Source organism: Ahaetulla prasina, chromosome 2, assembly GCF_028640845.1.
Source record: "Ahaetulla prasina isolate Xishuangbanna chromosome 2, ASM2864084v1, whole genome shotgun sequence".
Classification (NCBI taxonomy): domain Eukaryota; kingdom Metazoa; phylum Chordata; class Lepidosauria; order Squamata; family Colubridae; genus Ahaetulla; species Ahaetulla prasina.
The window spans coordinates 285,994,056-286,019,739 of NC_080540.1; the positions used below are offsets into that span (position 1 = coordinate 285,994,056).

The 25,684-nt window shown below is 42.3% G+C and overlaps 1 protein-coding gene across 2 annotated transcripts in view; it reads left to right on the plus strand.

Annotated features, from left to right (window-relative positions):
• The first annotated feature begins 1,138 nt into the window (after nt 1–1,138).
• The window catches only part of CCDC68 (coiled-coil domain containing 68), a 68,867-nt gene continuing 44,321 nt past the window's right edge, over nt 1,139–25,684 (plus strand). For both annotated transcript variants that reach the window (XM_058170722.1, XM_058170723.1), the window contains exon 1: nt 1,139–1,272. The gene's annotated coding sequence lies outside the window, so the exon portion shown is untranslated. The remainder of the gene's footprint in view (nt 1,273–25,684) is intronic.

Sequence of the window (25,684 nt, forward strand, 5' to 3'; positions counted from 1 at the left end):
GAAGGAGGGAGGGAGGGAAGGAAGGAAGGAGGGAGGGAGAGAGGGAACGAAGGAAAGGAGGAAGGAGGGAAGGAGGGAGGGAGGGAAGGAAGGAAAGAAAGAAGGAGGGAGGGAGGCAGGAACAATGGAGGGGAGGAAGGGAAGGAGAAAGAGGGGAGAGGGATAGAGAGTGAAAGGGATGGGGAGTGGGAGGGAGGAAGGAAGGAAAGAAAGAAGGAAGGAAAGGAGGAGGAGGGAGGAGGAAGGAAGGAAGGAGGGAGGAGGAAGGAAGGAAGGAAAGAAGGAGGAGGAGGCAGGAACAATGGAGGGAGGAAGGAAGGAGAAAGAGGAGAGGGATAGAGAGAGTGAAAGGGATGGGGAGTGGGAGGGAGGGAAGGAGGAAGGAAAGAAAGAAGGAAGGAAAGGAGGAGGGAGGGAGGGAGGGAAGGAAGGAAGGAGGGAGGGAGGGAGGAAAGGAAGGAAGGAAAGAAGGAGGGAGGGAGGCAGGAACAATGGAAGGGAGGAAGGGAAGGAGAAAGAGGGGGGAGAGGGATAGAGAGAGTGAGAGGGAGGGGACGTGGGAGGGAGGGAGGGAGAGAGAGAGAGAGAGAGAGAACTGTAGTCTAACATCCTATTGAAGTCCAAGCCAGCCACTCACATTTTAGGCTAGAATACCCTGCAAAGCCAAGCCATGTGGTGAGTTTATGGCCCACCTGCAGGGGCTTCACAATTTGTTCCATCCCACTAACATGGAGTTGGGCCCTTTTCATCCTATGTTCTGCATTTTGCTAAACCCGGTTTAGTATACTGTGTCAATCCAACCGACGTATCAGGGGAACCCAGAAAACTGACTTAATTCAGCACCAAGGGACACACAAGCCCTTTCAATAACCCGACCGGTTGAATTGACAGGTAGGTAAAAGGAAAGGGAGTAAAGAAGGAAGGAAGCGGGCAACGACGTTTCTTCTACAAGACCATGTCGGGCCGCTCGCAACCCCAGTTCCAGAGTCCCGAAATCTCCGAAGACGCGTATCTCGCTGCAAACGTGTGAATGCAGCGCTCGGCCAATTCCTCCCCACTCAGCGGTCCAAGAAGCCTCTCACCCCGGCGGAGGGCAAGGGAAGAAGTCCCGCCGAGCGCTGGAGGGCGGGCGCCAGGGTGGAGCCTCCCAGCTCCGAAGCGAATGGAAAGATCCGGCAGGAACTCCGCGGCCGGGAGAAGAAGTTGGGAGAAGGAGCGGCCGTAGTCGCGGGGAGTACCGTCGGCGAACAGACAGACAGACAGACCGCCCAGGTAAGAGCCGGGAGCGGCTAATCCTGTCAGGCCGAACTCGGGCAGGGGTAGAAAGCCCCCACTCGCGTCCGGGTCTCCCGGCTCAGTCTCAAGCCGTGGATGGCGCGTTTCCCCGGCGGGTTGCTTTCTACCCCTACGCGCTTTTTCTTCCTCCTCTCCAGCCACAACAACCCGGTAAGGTAGGCTGAGGTTCAGAGAGAAGGTTTCCATTCGGAGCTGAATGGAAATGAGGGGAAGTGGGTGGGTGGGGGAAACTCCCAGTTCAGCCACTTTGCCTCCGAAGCTCGTCTCCTGGCGGGGGATTCGCGGCGCGCCGTTCCTGGTTGTGGGAACGGAGACACGAAGCAAGTTTGGGAGTCAAGAGGTGGGGAGTGGGGGGGGCGTTGGGGGGAGCATCGGCGTTATGGGTCTCTTTTGAAGAAGGCGAGAGTGCCAGAAGGCAGTTAAAATTTCTAGGAAAAATGTATTTTTTCTTCCTGGGGTTTAATCTGGAAAGAAAGATACTCAGGGCTCCCTGACAGGCAGCTGTAGGCTGACCTTGTGGGTGGGTGAGTGTGTGTGTATTTATTTATTTATTTATTTATTTATGGATGGATGGATGGATGTTAAGGTTTCCTGCTTTCTTCTCAACCGTGAAGGAGCTTTCCCCATCCGCTGCGTTTCAGCAGGTCCTTTTGACTTCTGCCTTTTAAGCCTACAGCTCTGAAATGTACTGGTGGTCTCCCATCCAAGAGCTAACTAAGTTACCCCTGCCCAACTTTCAGATCTAGGCAACTTTTTCATTCAGATACATCTGACAGAGAAAAGGGTGGCTTGAGTTGAGGGTCTCTCGCTCAGCCGTAGGACGAAGCCAAAGGCAAAAACCACGGCCGAAATCTTGCCAAGCAAATTTCAAGGTCTTGAAGATGGCCGGAGGTCAGTGCTTGCTTGAAGGCACAAGCACGCTTTGTACTGGTATAGATAGTCCTCGACTTACGACCACAATTGAGCCCAAAATTGATGTCGCCAAGGGAGAAATTTGCGAAGTGAGTTTCTCCCCATTTTACGACGTTTCTTGCCACAGTTCTTAAGGGAATCACCATAGATGTTAAATTAGTAACACGGTTGTTAAGTGAATCTGGTTCCCCGTTGACTTTGCTTGTCAGAAGGTCGCAAAAGGGGATCGTGTGACCCTGGGACACTAAGACCGTCATAAATATGAACCAGTGATCAGGCATCCTAATGTAAATCACGTGACCCTGGGGATGCTGGATCAGTCGTAAGTGTGAAAAATGGTCATAAATTACTTTTTTCTGTGCTGTTGTAATTTTATGCTTTTGTAAATCAAGATCTAATCAAACTATAATTCTTTGAGAAACAAAGGTTCCATTGCTAAGATTTTAAAGCTATCAGCAATGGACCATCTCACTTCCTGGATACACTTGCCATTTTGGGAATGAGTTTGAACTGTCCCAAAGGACTTGTGGGGAAGTAGATCAATGTTTTCATCCTGGGGGTCATCCATCCTCTTAGGCTGCAGCCTTGTAACCTCAATAGCCTGGTTACCAGACCCACTGAACACTTTGCAAATGATTTTATAAAATGTAGATCTCCTAACAGCCGATCTTGGATGAGGTAGATCAATGGATGAAAGACAAGAGTCTTGTTTTCCTATCCTAAAAAGCTGAGAACTTACAACTTGGATGCCCTCCAGGTGCACTGAGTCCTGAAACTCCAAATTTCCAGGATTGGGCCAAGCCTATTTCAGTTTCTGGAAGATGTTCTCTAAACCAGAGATCTCCAACCTTGGCAACTTTAAGACTTGTGGACTTCAGCTACCAGAATTCCTCAGCCAGCTTTGCTGGTTGAGGGATTCTGGGAGTTGAAGTCCACAAGTCTTAAAGTTGCCAAGGTTAGAGATCCCTGCTCTAAACAGATCTGAAGAACACCAGGCCAAGAAAGAGTAGGTAAAATGATTATCTTAACTAAGATTAACTAAAATTAACTAGATTAACTAAAATAACCCAGCCTTTCTCAGGATAATTTCCTAAATGATGTTAATTATTGCATATAAACTGCCTAAAGCACTTTGGAAGTAAGACTAAATAAATATAGTTTGTTGATGTTCTGAGATTGCCTCCCAACATGAAACTTCCTGGAGATAAACCTGGACCCAGATTTAATTCAAACACAGTAATATGACCTGATAACTGTTTTTTCAAAGAACCATGCTATATTCAAAAATTTACAAGCCCCTAAGCATTACTATTACTATTAATCTTCTCATCATTCCTATCGCCCATCTCCTCCCACTTATGACTGCATGACTGTAACTTTGTTGCTTGTATCCTGACGATTTATATTGATTGTTTCTAGTATGATTTGATTGCTTATTTGTACCCTATGACTATCATTAAGTGTGGTACCTTATGATTCTTGACGAATGTATCTTGTCTTTTTATGTGTACTGAGAGCCTATGCACCAAAGACAAATTCCTTGTGTGTCCAATCACACTTGGCCAATAAAGAATTCTATTCTATTTTATTCTATTCTATTCTATTCTATTCTATTCTATTCTATTCTGTTCTGTTCTGTTCTGTTCTGTTCTGTTCTATTTTATTCTATTCTATTCTATTCTACCTCAATAGCCCTATAGACACAGGTGTATTGAAGATGTAGCGCCATATCTGGATTCAATTCCCTTAGCAATAAGTCACCATCTTGATACAAATCTATATATATTTTTCATCCACGCTGCAGAGAAGAATGCTAACCTGATCTTCCTTTTGTGGTGTAGAAATAGAATGCTGTCTAGTTTTTCCATCTGGTAACCTCTATGAAGCTTCAGCCCTAATTTCCAAATGGAGCCTATTACTCTCTCATCTCCGCTGCCTCTCTCTGACACCAAACTTTGACTTTTTATATACATATAGTCTGCCGCTGTCTGAAAGATTGTGAGCTTCTGCCGATGCTGTTCTTTATACTCTTTTGCACAATCGGTGGGAAAGTTTATTAGCAAGTGGCTCTGTGCTTTTCTCATCACTTGGATGTTGGTTGTTGAACTCTCACGTTGTGGAAACATCTCAAGGGGAGGAAGCGCATGGGAACCCTGGTGGCTCAGAAAGAACCCAAGGACTTTGGTTGCAAAAAGTCTTAAGTTCAGCCGTGATATCTCCCAGCAGAGGGAGGTGGGGGAAGCTGATTTTAGGGATTCCTTGCCAATTAGTATGAGTGAGAGGTGAACAAAAGCTTTTTCGTTGTCCAGTGACTAAGTCTTGGCCGATTCTTTGCAACCCCGTGGACCACAACATGCCAGCCCATGGACCACAACATGCCAGGAGTCACATAATTTACCTACCGGCTCGCCCAGCACCAAAAATATGAGAGAGCGCACCCACCTGCATGCATGAGCATGGCCTTCCGTGCATGCGCTTTGCTTGCACCCGCAGCTTACATGCATGCGGATGGATAGAAAACACGGCTAAATAGGCATAGCGCCAGGACGGGTAAGCAGATCGCTACTACCGGTTTTCCCGAACCGGTCTAAACCGGTTGAATACCCTCTCTGATGCCAGCCCCTTCCCGCCTGCCACTCTCTCACAGAGTTTGCCTGAATTCATGTTCATTGCATCAGTGATATTATAACCATGTCATCCTCTGCCATCCCCTTCTCCTTTTGCCTTCCAACTTACCCAACTTCGGTGTCTTCTCCAAGGAGTCCTTTCTTCTCGTTTGGTGGCTAAAGTATTGGAGCTTCAGCTTCACGATCAGTCCTTCCAAAGAACCGTTAGAGTTGGCTGTACACTGAATTCTCACAAAATTCTTACAAGGTACCTTCATTCCAGCTGCATGCTTTCCTTTGTTCTTTAACAGATTTCTTTAACAGATTTGTCTTACGGTCCAAGGGACTCTTTAGAATCTTCTCCAACACCACAGTTCGAAAGCATCATTTTCTTTGCCTCTAAGGCTTCCTTATGATCCAACTCTCACAATCATATATTACTACGAGGAAGCCTATAGCTTTAACTACTGCATAGAACAAAAGCTTATTAGTCTTTTGTAAAATAAATTTTGTGCCATCAAATCATTTTTGATTCTTAGCAATTATAACATAGGTAGATATTCTCTGTGTTGATTTAGCCCTAACATGATACTGCATTTCCCCGAAAATAAGACATCCAGGATAAAAAGCTCTCCCCTGAAAATAAGCCGTCCCCTGAAAATAGGCCCTCCCCCCAAAATAAGCCTTCCCCAAAAATATTTAAATGCATGCACAGCCAGTCCCCACCATTTCCTCTGGTTAGGTTAGGGAGACAGAGCTGGAAATCAGATAAGACGGCAAGAGGAGCCCCGTCTTGCTCCACGCGCCCCAAAATAATAAAACCTCCCCGAAAATAAGGCCAAGCGCTTATTCCGGGGTTCAAAAAAGTATAAGACAGGGTCTTATTTTTGGGGAAACATGATAGACCTTCTTTCAGGTCTTCCAAGGTGCAGTCTTGCCATTGTAACTGCACCCGTCCATTCTGCTGTTGGTCATTCTTTTCTCATTCCTTCCTTCCACTATTACCAGCATTAGAGCCTTGTTTTTCATTTTACTGTGTGTCCTGAAATATATTAACCAGAACTATGCAAAATGATGGCTCAGATGGGAGAACATAAACAAAGGACACTTCCGCACAGTTCCTGGATGCATCCATGTAACCACAACAGCACTGATGAAATGCTCAGTTCTCCATATTGCTGGATAGCAGCATGTCCTTCAAAGGAACAATACAAACCCACAAAAATGTAGCTGGATGGCACTCTGCCAGCATTTTGCTTCCCCGAGGTACTGCTTTAAATATATATCTGGATTCAGAGAACCTCTCCCTGAGACCAAAGTCCACTGCCTACTACTACTAGGGCAAGGAGAATGTATTTAACTAGTTCTTTATAGATTTTATGATAGTCTTGGATTAGAAGTTAGGGCTCTGTAGTTCTCCTCCTGCTTTACCTCCTAGTTGCTGCTTAGCTGTACACTGAATTCTCACAAAATTCTTACAAGGTACCTTCATTCCAGCTGCATGCTTTCCTTTGTTCTTTAACAGATTTATTTATTTATTTATTTATTTATTTATTTATTTATTTATTTATTTATTTATTTTATTAGATTTTTATACCGCCCTTCTCCCGAAGGACTCAGGGCGGTGTACAGCCAAAAGATAAAAAACCCAATATATATACAATTAAAACAAAAAATTTAAAACAGGGCATATTACAAAAGTGGCCGACATTAAAAATTTAAAATTTAAAACCCTAAAATAATAAAACCCCAATTAAAATTTAATAAAACTATTAAAACTGTTAAGCCAGTCCCGCTTGAATAAATAAGTGTGTTTTCAGCTCACGGCGAAAGGTCCGAAGGTCGGGCACTTGGCGTAGGCCAGAGGGAAGTTTGTTCCAGAGCGTAGGAGCTCCAACAGAGAAGGCCCTGCCCCTGGGGGCCGCCAGTCGACATTGTTTGGCGGACGGCACCCTGAGAAGACCCTCTCTGTGTGAGCGTACGGGTCGGTGGGAGGCATGAGGTAACAGCAGGCGGTCCCGTAAGTACCCGGGTCCTTTAACAGATTAACAGAGTTGGAAGGGACCTAATAGGTCATCTAGTCCAGGGGTCTCCAACCTTGGCAACTTTAAGACTTGTGGACTTCAACTCCACAAGCAAAGCTGGCTGAGGAACTCTGGGAGTTGAAGTCCACAAATCTTAAAGTTGCCAAGGTTGGAGACCCCTGATCTAGTCCAACCCCCTGCTCAAGCAGGAGACCCTATACTCTGGGAGTTGAAGTCCACAAGTTTTAAAAGAGCCAATTTTGCAGACTCCTGACCTATACCATTTCTGACAAATGGCAGTCCAATCTTTTCTTGAAAGTCTCTAGTGATGAAGCTCCCACAACTTCCAAAGATGTTGTGTTCCACTGGTTGATTGTTCTCACTGTCAGAAAGTTTCTCCTCATTTCTAGGTTGAATCTCTCCTTGGTCAGTTTCCATCCATTATTCCTTGTCTGGGCTTCAGGTGCTTTGGAAAACAGCTTGACCCCCTCCTCTCTGTGGCAGCCCCTCAAGTATTGGAAGATGGCTATCCTGTCTCCCCTGGTCCTTCTCTTCAATAGACTAGCCATGCCCAGTTCATGTAACCATTCTGTTTTAATGTACCTTTTCTTTAGTTTGTACAACTGCTCCTGAAATTTCTTGTGCTTGAGGAATAGAGTGTGTCAATACCCTAATACAGTGTTTCTTTAAAAAAAAATTCTCACTTTACCTGTTTTTAAAAATTATGAAGAACCTCCAAGGAGCTTTCCATGGCTTACATTGATCAAGATTTATCATATGAAAAATGAAAAGTGATACATTTGTACACTATTTTTTGGATTATATAAAAATAATAATACCCGTTCCATTCAATATGCTTCCTCTTTTTATTGTGCCGTATCCGTCATCGGACGTTGGCCATCATGTTGACGATACTATTTTTATCAACAGCCACATGAAAAAGTGCTGTTGCATTTTGTCCAAATCAGTCCCTTAGATTTTGAAGCCATGATGTTCTTCTTCTGCCTGGATCTCGTTTGCCTTCAATCTTTCCCTGGAGGATTAAGTGAAGGATGCTGTACTTTTCCGGGTATCGTATTTACATGTCCGAAATATTCTAACTTTCCCTTTTTAATGGTTTTGATGATCTCCCCTGGCTTTCCCAGGTGGCTTATCACCTCCGCATTTCTTATTTTGTCAACCCAGCTTTTATGTAACAGCCATCTGTAAATCCACATTTCAAATGCTTCTAGTCTTTTCAAGTGGCTTTCTGTCAGAGACCAACTCTCCACTCCATAGAGTAGGACAGATAAGATGTAACATCTGATTTTCAAACTTATATTTTCAATATCATTCAGTATTAACATAAAATATTTTTTTCCTGAAAAACCCTATAGTTTTTAACAAGGAAAAAAATGAGAAGAGTGGCATTTCAATATTTTGCAGAAATCTGAAAGGGATTTGAATGACTCCCGGAGAGTCTTTGGACAACAATTTAAGAAACATTCCTCCAATAATAAATGTGTGGATGCAAACGATCAAAACACCAGGGTTCTGTTTAAAAAGGAGATAGATTTCATCATCATACTCTTTGAATTATTTCTCTCTTTCCTCGTTCTTTCAGTCTGAAGATTTCCAAGGTATTTAAAGAATTAAGGCTGTGCAAATCCTTCAGAAGAAATGCTTTCAAACACAGAGGGGCGTGTGTGAAGTACCTCTTTTTGAATCCTTTAAGAAAGGGAATCTTTTTCAAGATTTGTTAGAGCTCCTTTGAATGCTTTTCTTGCTTCTTTTTGCAAGTGCCGCTCACATTTCGTTCTTTTGAAATAGTTGCACACACTGTATGATGGCTAGCCAGTGTTTATGTTTGTTGCAAACGGGTCCTGCAACAAAACGTTGCACTATGGTTGAGTGGGTTGCAATAACTTAAAAATGCAACATAGAAAGCATGACTATGTTTGCCATGAAAGCATCAATGCACTCCTCGACTTATGACCAAAATTGAGCCCAAAATTGCCATTGCTAAGCAAGACAGTTGTTAAGTGAGTTTTGCCCCATTTTACGACCTTTCTTGTCACAGTTGTTAAATAAGCAATGCCGTTGTTAAGGGAACACAGCTTCCCCATTGACTTTGCTTGTCAGAAGGTCACATCCCATTACCACGAGACATTGCAACCATCATAAATATGAGCCAGTTTCCAAGCGACCAAATTTCCAAGCAGGTCACCATGTTACCGTGACCGATTTTATTATCTTTCTTTGCGGCAGATGTTAAGTAAATGCCGCAGTTGTTAAGCAAAATGTCAGAGACATTAAGTGAATGCAGAAGTTGTTAAACGAACCCTTTGTATGCAATGGCTGTCGTTTGCTAGGCGTCTTTTGCGAAAACGTGGAAGCAAACACTGATTTCCAGCGGGGGGGGGGAAGTCATAAATGGAGGTCACATGACAGTGGGACACTGCGAATAGCTATAAAACTGGGCTGGTTGCTAAACATCCAAAATGCAATCATTGATTGGAAGTCGAGGACTAACTGTAATTAAAACCCAAATCAACAGTTAAACTCACTTTATCCTTAAACTATGGCTAGGATTATTCCATGATGCTAAGGGCTGCTCATAACCTTCAGGATATGAGTGATGCATAAACAGCTGGAATACAGGGCTGTCCACAAGGCGTGGCAAGAAAAGCCCAAGCGGGAAGGGGGCCCCCCCACAATGGTGCTATTTATGTGCCTGCCACATTTTTAACAAGGGTGGAGCTTTGATGGGACCTTCGCAGCTGCCACCTTGATGTTTTTAACCACACACTGCAGGCATCTTCTGGGTGAGGCTAAGCCAGCTGCCATAGGATAAATGTCAGTAAACGTGTAAAAGACAGGCTGAATTCAGCCTTTAATAGCCTCTTGTAAAAGATGACACACAGCTACTAAAAAATTAATGGCATAGCTGCACAAGCAACATTGACATATCCAACTCTGCTGAGAAGGATGCAAAAGCCTTAGGTAGAGCAGAAAATATGAGAATTGTTTTTAAGACTAAACAACAGCCCTGGCAGCACCAATTCTATGTTTTCTGCAATCATCCATTTCCTTTGTAAACCTGAGCTCAGGGAATAGAGCCAGTTTGGTTTAGTGGTTAAAACACCAGGTTAGAAGTCAGGAGACCAAGAGTTCAAGTCCTGATTTAGCCATGAAAGGCAAACTGGGGTATGTTTGGGACAGTCAATCTCTCAGCTCAACCCATCTCTACCCTGTGAGGAAAATTGGTGTGGGGAAAATCGGAGAAGAAAGATATTTGGATATGTCTGCTGCCTTGAGCTGTTTATAAAATTAATATGTACAAATAAATATAAATATATAAATTAGGAAAATATTCTGTTTGAAACAGATAGATTGAGAGTTTGTCTCCTCTGGTGGCCCTGAAAAACTTCTCTCTCTTCTCTTATCTCTGGAGCAATTTCTCATTTTAAAATACAACCCCTTCTCAGGGTTATTTAGATAACAGAAATCAGAGTAGTGTTTTACATCATCGGGAGGTATCACGATGGCACTCTAAGGCTGAATCCACTCAGGATAAATTACCGTATAATTTCTTAGGGTGGAAACCTTCCTAGCTTTTCCAGGTCATTTGTGATCCAACCACATGCTGTCATTTCTATCATCAAAGAAGATAGCAAACAGGGTCACCATATGGCAAAACTGGGCCATTTTATACAAACTGAGGGCTTCACAATATTCACAACTTCACAATGTTGAAGGAGAAGAAGGTTCATGAAGAATTTGCCGTCTGAGGCAGCCTCTTTTCCCTTAACAGCAGAACAGGTCCTTTTATCTGGCAGGAATAATACGACTTACCACATTCCAAACATGGTTTCCTTTGACACAGTTTGTTTTGGCAGCCGAATGCTTCTTGAGCTACTTTATTTCAGGTAGGCTTCACCTAATAGTGTTTTGAACAGGTAACATATTGAACAGGTAGTTCAATATATATATTGAACAGGTAGCGTGTATATATAAATATATATATATATATATATATAAATGTGTGTGTGTGTGTGTATAGATATATGTACATATATATGTATGTTGAACAAGTAGCCTATATATATATGTATGTGTGTGTATGTATATATGTGTGTATATATATGTATATATAGGCTACCTGTTCAACATACATATATACATGCATGCAGGCATACATACATTCATACAAACATATATATGTACGTATAGATATATATATATTGAACAGGTTGTTTGTGTGTATACACACCCACAAACACCCACCCACATGCTACCTATTAGATGAAGCTTACCTGTAGTAACGTAGCTGAAGAAGCATTAGGCTGCCAATAGAAACTATGTCAAAGGAAACCGTGTATTTATGAGTATGTGTATATGTATGTATGTATGTATGTATGTATGTATGTATGTATGTGTATATATATATACACATACATACATATATATATACATATATATATATATATATATATATATATATATATATATATATATATATATATATATATATATATATATATATTTTCTGAGGTTTTCATGGTGTTTGTATGTAGGTCTTTGGTTATTCGGGTTTTCTCCGCGTAAAATTGGAAGTGTCTTGGCGACGTTTCGAAGTCTCATTCGTCATCTTCAGGCTTCAGCTTCGTGCTTCTGGGAGCAATGTGTGATTGCAGCTGTTTCTTCCTTTTTAACTGCTAGTGGGGGTTAAATGGATTCCAGAGAAATAAGATTACCAAACTAATCCAAAAAGAACCCCCCACTAAAACCCAAGACAGAGAGCAAGAAAATGGCACAGCCCTCCTCCCATATATAAAAGGCACCACAGACAGAATCAGCAAGATCCTCCACAAACATAACATCAAGACAGCATTCTGCACAAACCAAAAAATATCCACCATCCTAAGAAACCCCAAAGACAAAATTGAGTTAGAAAATCAAGGAGTATATGAAATCCCATGCACCGCCTGCCCCACCACATACATTGGACAAACCAACAGAAGAATAAGTGCACGCATTGAAGAACACAAGAACTCATTCAAAAAAGAGGAACCAACTTCTTCCCTGGACCAACACTTTAAAGTCACAGGACACGATATTGACTTTAAAAAGACCAGAACTATCGCCAAAACTGAACACTTTAACAACAGAATAATCAGAGAAGCCATCGAGATAAACGCCCACACAGCATGAACAACCGAGATGATACCTCCCGCCTACCAGCCATTTGGAAACCTGCCCTAATTGACAAACGTGTCCCTAACACGAGGAATGACGCCAGACCCACACTCACGAGATCCACACAGGATGTCACCACCACATCCACCCAGAAAGCAGACCCAAACCCACACTGATCAGGAAGCACGACCAAGGACCAGAAGCCAGACCGCAGCTGCAACATTAGCCATTTCAAACCCCTCCAATCCATACATGCAGCAGACTGACACCCACTACGAAGATGTAGCACGACCACGACCACGAAGCCAAACAGCAGCAGTGCAGCTCACCAGCTCAAATCCCCTGCAGCACTCAGACTAATTTGAGCACAACCAAGCCCCACCAACACAGGACACACCCCAGCCAATCAGAGCACAAAAACCCCATCCAATCAGAGCACAGCCAAGCTCCCACCCAATCAGTTCAAACCCCCACTAGCAGTTAAAAAGGAAGAAACAGCTGCAATCACACATTGCTCCCAGAAGCACGAAGCTGAAGCCTGAAGATGACGAATGAGACTTCGTCGAAACGTCGCCAAGACACTTCCAATTTTACGCGGGAGAAAACCCGAATAACCAAAGACCTACATATATATATAAGATGCAACAAGATGCACCCTGCACTTTGGGACAAATCCAAACAACTTGCCGTCTGGAGAGCCGAAACACAGACCACCCTCAAGACAGACACGCACACCAACAAACTCCGAAGACTACAAGAACGCCAGAAACAAACCCCTCCACCCTCACAGCAACACATGAAACAAACAGTGCATAACATCTCAGATAGGATCCTCACCAAAGCTGAAACCGATGTCCTTTCCAAAGGATTCAACTTTGCAGTCACGCCCAAATACATCCCCACCGAAACCATTATATGCGGAGTTGAAACCAGCCTGACCAAAATCAACCCCGATGATGCTAACAAAATCAGACTCGAGATCTCCAACATCCTCTGCACCAGCAAGCCACCCAAAAGCAACTTACCCAAAGAGGAACAGACAGCACTACTTAACCTGAAAAAAGATACCAGCATAATAATCCTACCAGCAGACAAGGGCAACGCCACGGTGGTTATGAACACATCTGACTACCAAACCAAATTAACCAACCTACTCCAAGACCCTGCATACAAGCCCCTAAACACAGACCCCACCACCTACCTAGAAAACCACTAGATCCAAAATAAAAGCCTCCCCATCAGCGAAGAAATCCAACAAAGAATCATTCCCAGAGAAATCATCCAGATGCCCTAAGCTCTATGGCCTCCCAAGATACACAAAGAAGGAACCCCCACTCAGACCCATAGTCAGCTCCATAGGCTCACCTCTACAAAACCTAGCCAAATTTCTCGCCAAACAACTACAGCCCTATGCAGAATCCATCACCTCACACGTAAAAACTCATTCCAGTTCATAGAGATCATAAAGAAACAAAACTTACAGCCCAGCGACCTACTCGTGAGCTTTGATGTCATATCCCTCTTCACCCAAGTGCCAATCAAAGAAGCCTTGACAGCTATCCAAAACAAATATAACCCCCCCAAGCACATCCTAGATCTGACCAACCACTGCCTATCCAACACATACTTCATCTATAATGGACAAAAATACAAACAAGTAGAAGGAGCACCCATGGGATCACTCCTCTCACCTGTCATTGCCAATCTCTACATGGAACACTTTGAAACCCAAGCACTAGAAAAATCTGATCACAAACCCAAACTCTGGCTCAGATATGTAGACGACACCTTCATAATCTGGCCACACGGGAAAGAAAAACTTGACAACTTCCTCACACACCTCAATAGCCTACACCCCAAAATACAGTTCACCATGGAAACAGAAGTTAACAACCAATTTCCCTTCCTAGATGTCTTAGTCTACAGAAAACCCAATGGCTCCCTAGGACACACCATCTACCAGAAGAAAACACACACAAACCGCTATCTGCACGCACTCTCACACCACCACCCAGCACAGATCAACTCCGTAGCCAAGACACTCATCTCAGAACAAAATGCTTAGCTGATGAACAACACCTAAAACCCGAACTAGACACTCTCACTAACGTACTAACATCCAATGGATTCCAAACAAATAAGATTACCAAGCTAATCCAAAAGAACCCCCACTAAAATCCAAGACAGAGAACAAGAAAAGCGGCAGCCCTCCTCCCATATATAAAAGGCACCACAGACAGAATCAGCAAGATCCTCCACAAACACAACATCAAGACAGCATTCTGCACAAACAGAAAAATATCCACCATCCTAAGAAACCCCAAAGACAAAATTGAGTTAGAAAATCAAGGAGTATATGAAATCCCATGCACCGCCTGCCCCACCACATACATTGGACAAACCAACAGAAGAATAAGTGCGCATTGAAGAACACAAGAACTCATTCAAAAAAGAGGAACCAACTTCTTCCCTGGTCCAACACTTTAAAGTCACAGGACATGATATTGACTTTAAAAAGACCAGAACTATCGCCAAAACTGAACACTTTAACAACAGAATAATCAGAGAAGCCATTGTGATAGAAAAACGCCCACACAGCATGAACAAACGAGATGACACCTCCGCCTACCAGCCATTTGGAAACCGCCCTTATTGACAAACGAGTCCCTAACACGAGGAATGACACCAGACCCACACTCACGAGGTCCACACAGGATGTCACCACCACACATCCACCCAGAAAGCAGACCCAAACCCACACTGATCAGGAAGCACGACCAAGGACCAGGAGCCAGGCCGCAGCTGCAACATTAGCCATTTCAAACCCCTCCAATCCATTCATGCAGCAGACTGACACCCACTATGAAGATGTAACACGACCACAAAGCCAAACAACAGCTATGCAGCTCACCAGCTCTAATCCCCCTGCAGCACAGATTAGACTGAGCACAACCAAGCCCCCACCAACACAGGACACACCCCAGCCAATCAGAGCACAGAAAACCCCATCCAATCAGAGCACAGCCAAGCTCCCACCCAATCAGTTCAAACCCCACTAGCAGTTAAAAGGAAGAAACAGCTGCGATCACACATTGCTCCCAGAAGCACGGCTGAAGCCTGAAGATGACGAATGAGACTTCGTCAAACGTCGCCAAGACACTTCCAATTTTACACGGAGAAAACCCGAACAACCAAAGACCTATATACAAACACCCGTGAAAACCTCAGAAAACAAATATATATATATATATATATATATATATATATATATATATATATATATATATATATTCTTCACATCTCTGCCATGAATGGATTGGAGGATGATCAGTGTGGGCTGTTCTGGATGGATGTGCGGTGGTGATCCTGTGTGATGTGGGTCATTCCGTGTTCCTGGTAAGTGGCATCTGTTCATCTGTGTGGGCGTTTCTATCTAGCCTCTGATTATTCTGTTAAAGTGTTCAGGGGGCGATAGTTCTGGTCTTTAAATTCAATATCATGTCCTGTGTTTTAAAATGTTGGACCAGGGAAGAAGTTATTCCTCTTTGAATGAGTTCAACCAACTCACCCAATCAGTTCAAACCCCACTAGCAGTTAAAGGAAGAAACAGCTGCGATCACACATTGCTCCCAGAAGCACGAAGCTGAAGCCTGAAGATGATGAATGAGACTTATCGAAGCGTCGCCAAGATACTTCCAATCTTACGGGAGAAAACCCGAACAACCAAAGACCTATATACAAACACCCGTGAAAACCTCAGAAAACAAATATATATATATATATATATATATATATATATATATATATATATATATATATATATATATATATATATATATATATATATATATATATATATATATATATATACGTTCTTATGTGAGTAAAGTGTAGATTTTTTTAAAAAATTTGAATTTATATCCCGCCCTTCTCCGAAGACTCAGAGCGGCTTACACTGTGTTAAGCAATAGTCTTCATCCATTTGTATATTATATACAAAGTCAACTTTTTATTGCCTCCAACAATCTGGGTCCTCATTTTACCTACCTTATAAAGGATGGAAGGCTGAGTCAACCTTGGGCCTGGTGGGACTTGAACTTGCAGTAATTGCAAGCAGCTGTGTTAATAACAGACAGACTTAGTCTGCTGAACCAGCAGATTTTAACTGCTGTTTCTCTATAAATACTGGTGGGGGGATGTTTTTTGAATAGCTGGCCTAGCTGTTGCAAGCTGATTGGTTGGCTGTGTTGCTAATTGGTTAATGGGGTTGATATTTGTGTGGGAAGTAGCATTTTGGGCCCTGGTCTGGTTCCGAGTTTGAGGTCCTATTATGTGTTGATCTTTGTGTGGGGAGTAGTATTTTGGGGCTTGGTCTGGTTCTGAGTTCAAGGTCTTGTCATGTGTGGATGTTTCATTAACCAATCAATATGTAGCAACACAGCCAACCAATCAGCTTGCAACAGCTAGGCCTGCAATTCAAAAAACACACCCCCACACCAGTATCTATAGAGAAACAGCAGTTAAAATCCACACTTTGCTCACATAAGAACAAAGCCAAAGCCTGAAGATGATGAGTGAGATCTCATCGAAACATTGCCTAAATACTTCCAATCTTACATGGGCCGACCATGGCTGCAAAACCTGCATATACCCGTGAAAACTGAAAACACACACACACACACATATATGTATGTATGTATGTATGTAGGTAGGTAGGTAGGTAGGTAGGTAGGTCTTGGCATGGGGTCTTTTCCTCGAGGTATCTTTGATGTTTCACCGAGGTCTCACTTATCATCCTCAGGCTGGTGCTTTCAGCTTTGTGCTTGTGCAAGCAAAGGTCGCCGAAAGCCGAAAGCACCAGCCTGAAGATGATGAGTGAGACCTCGTCGAAACATCACCAAGATACACTCAACCTTACCCGGGAAAAGACCCTAATATGCCAAGACCTATATACCTATACCCATGAAAACCTACGAAAACAAATCTATATCTATATCTATATCTATATCTATGTCAGGGGTGGGTTCTACTTACCTTTACTAGCAGTTCGCAATGGGAACCTGATGATGTCCGGGTCAGTGGGCAGAGCCTCCTGCCAGTTTTACTACCGGTTCTTTTGAACCGGTCCGAACTGGGGGCAACTCACCACTGATATATGAGCAAACAAATATCTGTATTTCAAATCTGCCCTTAGACATTCAAAAGACATAGTCAAATATTTTCCATCACAGTTCATGCAAAGCTAATAAAATTGCCAAACAGTTGTTTCATTCAGGGGTGGAGTGGATATTTGGTAACTCTTGAAAAATATGCCTGATAATATTACTTACATTGCATACATTATACAGACTTGTATAATGACCCAGTTTAGTTGGAGAGAATATAATTTTATTTTAGCCACATGGAGGTCTTGCCACTGACTACAGGTAAGTCCTTGACTTATGACCACAATTGACCCCAGAATTCCTGTTGCTAAGCCGGACGTTAAGTGAGTTTTGTCCATTTCATGACCTTTCTTGCCATAGCTGGTAAGCCAATCACTGCAGTTGTTACGTTAGTGACTCAGTTGTTAAGTGGCTTCCCTATTGACTTTGCTTGTCGGATGGTCGCAAAAGGAGATCACGTGACCCTGGGACACTGCGACTGTCCTAAATACCTGTCAGTTGTCAAGCGTCTGAATTTTGTTCATGTGACCGTGGTGATGCTGCAGTGGTCATGAATGTGAAAAATGGTCGTAAGTCACTTTTTTCAGTGCCGTTGTAGCTTCAAATGGTCACTCAATGAGTGATTGCAAGTTGAGGACTACCCGTATTGGCTTGTCACTGAAATTCTTCTAGATAAAGATTGCATGGCCCACAAAAGTGAAATGGTAAATGCCGTAGTAGTTGTAGGCTTTCCTTGGAGATCGCTTGTTCTACCTCCTCTGTCCGTTACTTCAGGAGCTCCACAGATGGCCATCCGTAGTTTAAATTCCTCCATTTGGAAAAACCCACCACTTCCTAACACAGAACCTTCCATTATCATAGAAATATAGACATTAGAAAATTCTTCCTGGTATCCAGCTGACTCTTACTTCAATTTAATTGAAACCCATGGCTCCTCTCCTCTCCCCTCCCCTCCTCTCTTCCCTCCCCTCCCCCTTCCCTCTCTCCCCTCCCCTTCCCTCTCCTCCCTTCCCTCTCCCTCCCTCCCTCCCTCCCTTCCCTCTCCCTCCTCCCTTCCCTCTCCTCCCTTCCCTCTCCTCTCTTTTTTTATTTGTCACAACAGTATACATAAACATAATATGTAAGCAAAAGTATGCAACAACTATATTAATTCAATATAATGAAAGGGAACAATAGGACAGGAATGGTAGGCACTTTTGTGCTCTTATGCACGCCCCTTATAGTCCTCTTAGGAATGGGGTGAGGTCAATAGTAGTCAGTTTTTGGTTGAAGTTTTTGGGATTTTGAGAAGAGACCACAGAATCAGGTAGTGCGTTCCAAGCGTTAACAACTCTGTTACAGAAGTCATATTTTCTGCAATCAAGATTGAAGCGGTTAACATTAAGTTTGAATCTATTGTTTGCTCTTGTATTATTGCAATTGAACCTGAAGTAGTCTTTTACAGGAAGGACATTGCAATAGATGATTCTGTGTGTTAAACACAGGTCTTGTCGGAGTCGGCGGAGTTCTAAATTTTCTAATCCCAGGATTTCAAGTCTGGTGGTATAAAGTATTTTGTTGTTTTCAGAGGAGCGGAGAACTCTTCTTGTAAAATATTTCTGGACGCGTTCAATTGTATTAATGTCAGAGATGTGGTATGGGTTCCAGACAGGTGAGCTGTATTCAAGAATAGGTCTAGCAAATGTTTTGTATGCTCTGGTTAGTAGTGTAGAGTTTTTGGAAAAGAAGCTGCGTAAAATTAGGTTTACAACTCTTAGAGCCTTTTTTGCTATGTAGTTGCAGTGGGCTTTGGCACTTAGATCATTTGATATGAAAACTCCAAGGTCTTTAACAGGTCATCTGTAAGGTAATGTCCATCAAGCTTGTACTTAGTGTTAGGGTTCTTTTTCCCAATATGTAAGACTGAGCATTTGCTGGTTGAGATTTGGAGTTGCCAAGTTTTAGACCAATCGGATACAAAGTCAAGGTCTTTTTGAAAGGTAGAAGTATTGTTGGTGGTGTTAAATAGTTTGACATTGTCAGCAAAGAGAACACAATAACTTGAGATAAGATCACAGAGATCATTTATATATAGTATGAAGAGCGTTGGTCCAAGAACGCTGCGTTGGGGAACGCCACTTTTGACAGGAACAGGATTTGATAGAGCATTGCCAATTTTGACCACTTATTTTTTATTTATTTTTTTTTATTTTATTTATTTGTCACAACATCATACAAAAAGATTATGTAGTATATACACATATAAACATATATAGGAAGAAGAAAAGAAAAACAATAGGACAGGAACGGTAGGCACGTTTGTGCGCTTATACGCTTATATGGTCCTCTTAGGAATGGGGTGAGGTCAATAGTAGAAAGTTTTTGGTTAAAGCTTTTAGGATTATGGGAAGAGACCACAGAGTCAGGTAAAGTATTCCAAGCACTGATGATTCTGTTGCAGAAGTCATATTTTCTGCAATCTAGATTAAAGCGGTTTACATTAAGTTTAAATCTATTGGTTGCCCTTGTATTATTGCAATTAAAGCTGAAGTAGTCTTTGACAGGAAGGACATTACAATAGATGATTCTGTGAGTTAAACTTAGGTCTTGTCGAAGGCGACGGAGTTCCAAGTTTTCTAAGCCTAGGATTTCAAGTCTGGTGGGATAAGGTATTTTGTTGTTTTCAGAGGAATGGAGAACTCTTCTTGTAAAATATTTCTGGACACGCTCAATTGTATTGATGTCAGAGATGTGGTGAGGGTTCCAAACAGGTGAGCTGTATTCTAGAATTGGTCTAGCAAATGTTTTATATGCTCTGGTTAGTAGTGTGGTGTTTTTGGAAAAGAATGTGGTGTTTTTGGAAAAGAAACTTGGTGTCTGTTTGACAGGAAGGCATTTATCCAATTGTGAAGAGGTCCTGAAATGCCGTAGGATTTTAGTTTTAGGAGAAGTTTATCATGTACTACTGAGTCAAAAGCTTTGCAGAAGTCTATGTAGATTGCATCTATTGCTTTGCCTTGATCAAGATTAGTAGTCCATATGTTTCTGCAGTAGAGAAGTTGTAAGTTACATGATAATTTTTTTCTGAAACCAAATTGTTTATTAGAGAGTAGGTTGTTTGTTTCTAGGTGGAGGGTAATGGATTGGTTGATGATAGATTCCATTACTTTGCAGGTGACGCAGCATAGAGAGATTGGTCTGTAATTTTCAACTAGGCACCATGAGATAATACAGGGGTCTGCAAACTTGGCTCTTTTAAGACTTGTGGACTTCAACTCCCAGAGTTCCTCAGCCAGCAAAGCCAGAGTTGAAGTCCACAAGTCTTAAAAGAGCCAAGTTTGCAGACCCCTGAGATAATAAATTGCAAGAAATGTATTTCCTTCCTGAAGAAAATTCAGCCAGAGGAATTAACACCCTTGTTAATTGTTTTACTTTTTTCTTTTTTTCTTTTTGTTCACTAAAATGGGCGGAAACTTCTCCAAGTTCTCCAGATATTCCATATTTTATATTTTAAATCTATTCTACTTCAGAAGAAATCCATTATGGTATATTGGGAACTCTGCATTCCAGGATGGTATTGATGGGACAACTCTTCCCAAGTCGTTTGATTTTGTTTAGATTCTTTTAATTACAGTACCACACCAAAAAAAGGAAGGATAGTATGTTAAGAAACAAAACAGTAATTTCAAAGAAACTTGTACTTGCTTTTAGACTTTAGATTGCAGCTGGTAGTTCGGCGATCCGATAGCAATGGCGGAGCAAAGCTCCACTCACCCACCCGGGTGTCATTACTTCCTGATTTTAACCAGGAAGTAATGTGATTTTTACCTTCTGCGCATGCGCGGCACATGCATACCCGAGCCGGTAAGGAAGGTAAGTAGATTTCACCCCTCCAGTATATCCAGGCCATTGTTAGCAAGTAAATTAATGGCTCTATAGCACTTCGTTTCAAAGTAATCCTGGCCTTACCAGAGGGGAAGAAGTAAACCTGAAAAGTAAATGTCTTGTTAGAAGGTAAAAAAGGATGAATGTGGCACAACGTGCCTGTTTTTTTTCTAATAAAAATAATAATTACTTTCCCCCCCCCCACAACAACAACCCAGAGTGCTGGGTTGGGCTGAGAGTGACTGGCCTAAGGTCACCCAGCTGAGTTTTATGGCTAAGGCAGGATTAGAACTCTCAGTCTCCCCACTTTCCAGACTGGGCTCTTAACCACTAGATCAGGAGTGTCAAACTCAATTTCATTGAGGACCGCATCAAGGTTGTGTTTGACCTTGGGGGGGGGTGGCTGGGGTGTGTGTGGCCAGGGTGGGCATGGCCAGCTCGATGTCACTGGTGTCGAAGGGGCCTGTGGTGGCCCAAGTGCTCTGCCAGAGAAAATGGGCTCCCAAGCTCCGTTTTTGGCTGCCATGGCTTCCTGCAACCCTCTGCCAATGAAAACGGAGCTCAGGAGGGCTGTGTGCAGCTCCGTTTTCGCTGGCAATAGCGTTGCGGGCTGGTCCTTCACTGTTTCCAGGGCAACACCATGGGCCAGATCTAAGTATCCCACAGTCTGGATCCAGCCCTTGGGCCTTGAGTCTGACACCCCTGCACTAGACCGAACTGGTTCTAATAGGTACCTTCATCACCTCCTAGGATGCTATTTTAAATGTGACTTTTGTTATTTAGGTTTAGGTCATAGGGAAACAAAAGTATCGAGTAGGTGTTGCTCCGTAACTCCTTATCAGAAGTCATTTGCAAGAATGTTGTTGGGCATGACTTCTACTTTTGGCAACTGCGACCATCAATATAGATGATCAGTTATTGTCCCTGCTAAAGCTAGGGGGTGTGTATGTGTGGAAAAAGATACCAAAACAACATTTTATTAAGTCAGGCAGGTTATTTTTCCAATTAACAACAGATCTTTTTAATTTTTGAAAGCAGCAACAAAACGTGGCAATACTTTTCTTTCACTGCTTCAAATGAAGCACAAAGTCGTAGGACAAGACTAATAAGTGTAGGGTGTATCCTGGCGGAATCCTGGATTAAATAAACATAGACCTGACAATCAGGGAGAAAATAAGTGATGGCTGTTGCAAGCTTCAAGTTGTTTTTCATTTTCCAGCTTTTAGGAAAAACAGAAATGCATTGTTTTGGCTAAGGGTTAATTATACTAACAATATTTTTTTTATTTTATCATTTTAAACGATAGTTTAATTGATATTTAAATGTTTTAAATGATAATTTTAACTTTTATCATTTCAATATGTTTTTATTTTTTTAAAAAAAAAATGTTGAGTATTTGTACAAACACCAAACCAAAGTATAAACTTGATAATAAATATTTTTTTATAAACCATCGTAATTCAGTTTGCTGGAAAATGGAAGTGAGGATACTAGTATTTGCCTCTGGTTGAAATAATTTTGAGAAGTTGAATTACCAAAATGCTTCCTGGGGATCAATCAACATACTTTAATCATTTGCCTTTGAAGGTACACAAGCCAAAAACTAATAAAAAATAATAATACAATAACAATACTATTCCATCTATCAGTTTGATAACAAGTTCTAATAACTCTTCAATAACTCTTCTTTATGTATTAAGTTTATTTATTAAATGTGTTTGCCACCCATCTTGCCACAAGGTACAGTAACTCTTAATCTGCAAGTGGTTTTTTTAAGAGATGAGTGTTCAACAAATTTGTGACTATCAGAATAAGAGAATTGGAAGGGACCTTGGAGGTCTTCTAGTCCAACCACCTGCTCAAGCAGGAGACCCTACCATCTATACATATACATATACATATACATATACATATACATATACATATACATTTATTTTCTGAGGTTTTCGCGGGTGTTTGTATGTAGGTCTTTGGTTATTCGGGTTTTCTCCCGCGTAAAATTGGAAGTCTCTTGGCGATGTTTCAACGAAGTCTCATTCGTCATCTTCAGGCTTCAGCTTCGTGCTTCTGGGAGCAGTGTGTGATTGCAGCTGTTTCTTCCTTTTTAACTGCTAGTGGGGGTTTGAACTGATTGGGTGGGAGCTTGGCTGTGCTCTGATTGGATGGGGGGTTTTTTGCGCTCTGATTGGCTGGAGGTGTGTCCTGTTTGGGTGGGGGCTTGGTTGTGCTCAGATTAGTCTGAGTTGCAGGGGGATTTGAGCTGGTGAGCTGCACTGCTGCTGTTTGGCTTCGTGTTCGTGGTTGTGCTACATCTTCATAGTGGGTGTCAGTCTGCTGCATGTATGGATTGGAGGGGTTTGAAATGGCTAATGTTGCAGCTGCGGTCTGGCTTCTGGTCCTTGGTCGTGCTTCCTGATCAGTGTGGGTTTGGGTCTGCTTTCTGGGTGGTTGTGTGGTGGTGACATCCTGTGTGGACCTCGTGAGTGTGGGTCTGGTGTCATTCCTCGTGTTAAGGACTCGTTTGTCAATAAGGGCGGGTTTCCAAATGGCTGGTAGGCGGGAGGTATCATCTCGTTTGTTCATGCTGTGTGGGCGTTTTTCTATCTCGATGGCTTCTCTGATTATTCTGTTGTTAAAGTGTTCAGTTTTGGCGATAGTTCTGGTCTTTTTAAAGTCAATATCGTGTCCTGTGGCTTTAAGGTGTTGGACCAGGGAAGAAGTTGGTTCCTCTTTTTTGAATGAGTTCTTGTGTTCTTCAATGCGTGCACTTATTCTTCTGTTGGTTTGTCCGATGTATGTGGTGGGGCAGGTGGTGCATGGGATTTCATATACTCATGCATATACCCATACATACATACATACATACATACATATATGTATGTATGTATGTATATATATATGTAGGATGGTGGATATTTTATTGGTTTTGCAGAATTGGAAGTCTCTTGATGTTGTTTGTGGAGTCTCATTGATTCTTCAGGCTGGCTTTTATATATGGAGAGCTGATTGCAGCTATATATATGCAGTTATATTGATAGATTGATTGATAGATATAATATATATAAATATATATATGTTTTCTGAGGTTGTTTGTATGTAGGTCTTTAGAATTATATATATATATATATATATATATATAGTTATATATATATAGTATATATATAGTTCTTTGGTTGTTCGGGTTTTCTCCCGTGTAAGATTGGAAGTGTCTTGGCGACGTTTCGACGAAGTCTCATTCGTCATCTTCAGGCTTCAGCTTCGTGCTTCTGGGAGCAATGTGTGATCGCAGCTGTTCTTGTGTTCTTCACAAGAACACAAGAACTCATTCAAAAAAGAGGAACCAACTTCTTCCCTGGTCCAACACTTTAAAGTCACAGGACATGATATTGACTTTAAAAAGACCAGAACTATCGCCAAAACTGAACACTTTAACAACAGAATAATCAGAGAAGCCATCGAGATAGAAAAACGCCCACACAGCATGAACAAAAGAGATGACACCTCCCGCCTACCAGCCATTTGGAAACCCGCCCTTATTGACAAACGAATCCCTAACGCAAGGAATGACACCAGACCCACACTCACGATGTCCACACAGGATGTCACCACCACACATCCACCCAGAAAGCAGACCCAAACCCACACTGATCATGAAGCACGACCAAGGACCAAAAGCCAGACCGCAGCTGCAACATTAGCCATTTCAAACCCTTCCAATCCATACATGCAACAGACTGACACTCACTATGAAGATGTAGCACGACCACAAAGCCAAACAACAGCTATGCAGCTCACCAGCTCAAATCCCCCTGCAGCACAGACTAGACTGAGCACAACCAAGCCCCCACCAACACAGGACACACCCCCAGCCAATCAGAGCACAGAAAACCCCATCCAATCAGAGCACAGCCAAGCTCCCACCCAATCAGTTCAAACCCCACTAGCAGTTAAAAGGAAGAAACAGCTGCGATCACACATTGCTCCCAGAAGCACGGTTGAAGCCTGAAGATGATTTAATGAGACTAAACGCCGCCAAGACACTTCCAATTTTACACGGGAGAAAACCCGAACAACCAAAGACCTAAATACAAACACCCGTGAAAACCTCAGAAATATATATATATATATATATATATATATATATATATATATATATATATATATATATATATATATATACATATATACACATACATACATACATACATACATACATACATACATACATACACACACACACATACATACATACACAAAATGTAAGGGGGAAGGAAGTGTCAGGCAATGCCACAGGCATTGACTTTCTTAGATTTCTTATATACATGGTTCCTGTCCCAAACCTTGGTCTGAACCTTGACCGAAAACAATCTAGGTTATCTATTCCTTCCAGAGCCTTCTATAGCTTTCATCCTACCTCCTTCTCAACAGCCTTCCCTAAAATGGGGATATTAGACACTTGGTCTTATCACTCAATACATCTACATCCAACTGGGCCATTTTAGTCCTTTTCAAAGACATTTTCCGGTCCAGCCGCTCCACGCCATTTCCTCTGGTTTGGGTTAGGGAGACAGAGCTGGAAATCAGGTAAGACAGCAAAAGGATCCCTGTCTCGCTCCATGCGCCCCAAAATAATAATACC